We start from the raw sequence: 4405 nt of genomic DNA on the forward strand, positions 1-4405 counted from the left end.
CCTCATTTGTTAAGGGCAAGCAGGATTATTAGACCAGGGGCACTTTTGTCATCTCTTGGGAGATGGTGCATGTGACTTTCCGTTTTCCATGGAAACCGGAATAGGAAATAGTTAACAAAAATCTCCCCAGCTCTGCAGTGTGAGAGAGTAGGTTAAGAGGTTGAGAGAGGGGGGAGATTCCTGCAAAATCAGGGGCTTTCCCTTGCTTTGGACATCAGCTGCGTGTTGGTCTGATCCACCAAGCTGTTGGTGCATGGGGCTGAAAATTAGCGGAGAGGTCGCAGGCTCGTGCCACAGCCAAAAAGATGGTGCTTATAAACAAACATAGTACTGCTTCGTAGCAGGGAAGTGTCCACTTGTGATGTTTGTTGGGCAACATTTTCATACGTAAGGGCCTTTGCCCTCTCCTGCCTTGGTTGCTCCTTTGCTATGCAACGGGATGTCTCCCTCCCGCCTATCCCGTGACTTTACTGATGCTGGTAAAATATTAAAGCTCGTGAGAGCAGCATTACTGGAGCTTTGTTACTGTTAAGCCTTCTCCTTCTCTATCTGGACTGTGGAGAAAAATCTCCCTGCTGCTTTCCCTTGGTATTTTTTCACAGCCAGTCACGTCCCCTCAGCTCGACAGCTTTTCCTTGGGGAACTACCATCGTCTGCTTTTTCCCTGTCAGGCCATGCAGGAAAGGAGGGCTACGATTTAACAGCAGAGCAAAGCGCTCAAAGCCGCACAAACACCCAGAGATTAAATGCTTCGCCCCACCTGGATTTCCCAGTAACTTGCAGAGTCTCAGCACGCCGTTTCTGAAACACAACTGCAGCTGGAAGGCACCTCTCTGAGTATTATACAGCACAGGGCATATTTGTAAGTCCTTTTTTTCTTCCTTTTGTCCCCCTTTTCAAGGTCTTTCTCTCTTTGATTTATGGATTTGGAGACCATCTTTAATTATCTGCCTTGAACAGCTGCCTGAAGCCACGCTCACCAGGAGTGAGACAGATGCAGTGTGCAGCCCTCCTGGGTTTTGCATAGCAACATGCCGTGTGGAATGACCACTAATACGCAGCGTGAAGCGCACAGTTTCCTGTTGCCATGCTATGTGGGGGGTACGAACGCATCCGGGTCCGCTTGCGCGTGCACGCAGGCTCCATCGCGCTCACATGCTTGTGCACGTTTCCTCTGTAGCCAGTGCACCAGAGTGACTACGACAAGGGGCACGTTAGATGCAAAATTTTCCAGTGAGGGAAATCGCTCTGGATGTGAAGCCTAAAGGCATTTTCAGTGCTGGGAAATAAGGGCTCACTTATTTCCTTTAAAATTGGTGCTCGAAGATGAATAGCGGTGATGAAAGTCTGCCACAGTGCAGACAGGTCTGCGCACATTCGCCCTCGGTACTGTTTTGCAAGCACCCTGAAGCCCGGTTTGGGTCTGGGCACTCAGCGTTCCCCATCTTAAGCTGCTTTGAAAGGCTCTGATTGCCTTGCAATCAAAGGAGGGATTGCCATGTCTGCGTGTGAGGCCGGGGAGGGCATATCCAGCGAGCTCAGGCTCGGAGAAGGTGCAGCAGCTCATACTTCCATCTCCTTCCAGATAAACAGCTGCCTGATCAGTGCACACCACAGCATGAGCTGCCATAGCTCCACACCAGTAGCAGCGCTCCCACCTCTGCGAGCAGGATTAGAGCTCCCATATGTTTACACGCGTTACAGCTTAACCTCTGGCAGATCCTAGTCTGCATCACCATCCTGATGCAGCATCTTCTGAGAGCCACTGCTTTAGGCTGAAAGCGCTGACTTGGGCAGGCCGCCTTTTCCTCACGGACTGTAGGGATCATCCGCTGTGCATGGCAGGATGCGAAATCAGAGCTTCTTCCATCTCTGGGTAAATCCTATTTCAGCTCCCTTAAATAATTTTGTACAAAAAAAAGCTTGCAACAGCTTTCCTTTGGAAGCAGGGCCTTAGGAAACCCCTTTGATATGGGGCAGGCAACTGGGATAGCTGGTAATGAGGTGCTGGGAGAGCTTCAGTCACCAGTGAGGGAGATGAGCAGTTCTGAACCTGACAGAGCAGCGCATTGCAAGGACCATCACGCTGTCAGCCTCGCACTGACAAAGCGGAGGGGCGAGGAAATGGCTGATGAAATCTTACAGACATCCCTGCTCTTAGCGCTTTAGGGACGTGGCTCTGAACGATGTTCTCGACTTGAGAATTTATGGAAACACTTTTTTGGTTAGTAACTGAGGGAGCAAACGTGAGTTCAATTACTTATGTCCACCTGACTCTGATGGTGGTACACCGTGGGACCCCACGGGGTGCCTTTCTCCCTGTCTTGCAGCCTGTTCCAGTCGTAAATTCTCTGGGGCAAGAACTCTGTCCTTCTCTTCTTGCTCGGCTCAGAATAGAAAGGGATTTCAGTCTTGGGTGGAGCATATTGATATCACGGTTATAAATACGGTGCTAGTGACAGAACTCCGGTGAAATGGCTTTGTGCCCAACCACATTAAGTGAGGACTTTAATTTAGGCAAAAGAAGTAATGAACTGGATCTGTACGTTGCAGATAGAAATTGTTTCCAGGTCCTGCTTATTAAGTTTCAGCCTCACCTCCCTTGTCTTGCCAATCACAGGCCACCTCTGTGGCTATTGCTGCAGGAACGTACGCGGCAGTGCTGCTTTAGGGATACAGTTTTAATGGATTTCCCAGCTGGAGACAAGCAGGGCAGCCAGCACTTGCCTCCCTGGATGCCTCACCCATCGCTGCTCCAGAACTGATGCGTTAGCCGCTTCCTGATATTTAACCTGACCCTTCCCATCCTTCATCTTTGCGCGGCCAACGGGTACAGGAAAGCATCCTGCCACTTGCAAATCCCGTCGTTCGGAGGCAACGTGACCTAGCTGTAATGGCACGAGCTCGGCATCGGAATTCTGTTAACGTTGTGTGATGGGGAATGGTTTACTTACTGTCTCCTAGCATCAGTCTAGACAAAAAAACTTTCTCTGATAGCAACTACCTTCTGCAGAGATACCAGGAGAATAGAAACACGCTGAAAACATTCCCCAAGCCAAATTCCTCTTTGGCATAGCTCTGCTGGAATCGCAATAGGGACGCAGTTCAGCATCCTTTGCTGAATAAAGACAGAGCTGAGTTTTGACCTGGGCGAAGTCTTGGAAGTCTGACTGTAGATCAGAAATACAGATTACATGCCAGAGAGAGATGTTTTTCTCTTTTTCCTGACCGAAGTACTGCTGGTAACTCAGAAGTACCTTCAGGAATCTTGCCTGCTGCAAGCATGGACACTGGGGAGAAGAACAAAGAAAGTATGTTTGTGTGGCTGGGGCTGCTACTCAATAAATTAAGAAGAAACTCCAGCTTCTCATTAGAAAGTAACATTTTACCTTTTTATTCTTTTTTAATGAAACCATTTCTTCCTCAAAGAGAAGGGCATTGTCTTTTTCCTAAGTGGACTTTTTCATGAAAAAATAAACTCCAGGCTTTCATTACATTCTTAAGCAAGAGCTCAAAGGTGAAACATGCTTGTTTCTTCTCCTGGCATCTACAGAAGGGGGGAGAAAAAAAAAAAAAAAAAAGAGAAAAAGAGAGAACAACATGAATTCTCAACATATGCTTTTGTGGACAAACAGGAGACATGTAAAAGCTCACTCATTTTTGAGATACTAGGAACTAATTTGGTGTTTCCATATGTCCTCAAGACCCCTGCTGAATTATTTTGTTATCTTTCAGATCTGAACCCCAGCAGCAGGGGCTGAACAGTAGGAGACAAGTGAAAGCTCTGTGGCTTATGCCCACAGGTGGGCCTTTTTGCCCTTCCCAAGCACTCAGGTGGGCTCTCTTAAGCTGTTGATTGCTGCTGGGGGGAGCAAGGCTTGTGCTAGTTTTCTCATGTTTTCCTGTGAGGAAAAGCATGGGTTGAGTTTGGTTTTGCTGGAGCTCTGTAGTGATGAAGCCCACAGATGTATACAGTGTGTTTATTGTTTAGTGTTATTTATCACTTCTTTGCTGCTCAGCTGGCTACTTGGAGCTTTCTGTGAGGGAGAGTTTAGTGCTGCCTTCCACCTTGCTTTCTGGAGGAAAAAGAACAGCAGCCATGGAGGAGAAAGGAGGTAAGGAAATCTGGAAGGAGCTTGCATACTGCCCTTATTTTGGTATGTAGAAAGAGAGTGGGCTTCTTCCTGAGGTCTTACGCTTTAGAGGAGGCATAATCAGTTTGTCCTCAGGGTACCTACCCAGTGATGGTGCCCTTCTTGAGGCAGGACTTGTCTGTGTCCTGTACTGTCCTTGCTTGAAATTGCTTGCTTTGTGTTTTAGAGTCTGGTTGTGGTACCTACTATTTGTGTAAATGATGTCTGTGTTAGCACCAGGTGATGATCAAAGGCACGTTGTGTCTTTGTTA

The sequence above is a fragment of the Eurypyga helias genome, unplaced genomic scaffold (assembly GCF_000690775.1).
Source record: "Eurypyga helias isolate BGI_N326 unplaced genomic scaffold, ASM69077v1 scaffold22901, whole genome shotgun sequence".
In the NCBI taxonomy this organism is placed as follows: Eukaryota; Metazoa; Chordata; class Aves; order Eurypygiformes; family Eurypygidae; genus Eurypyga; species Eurypyga helias.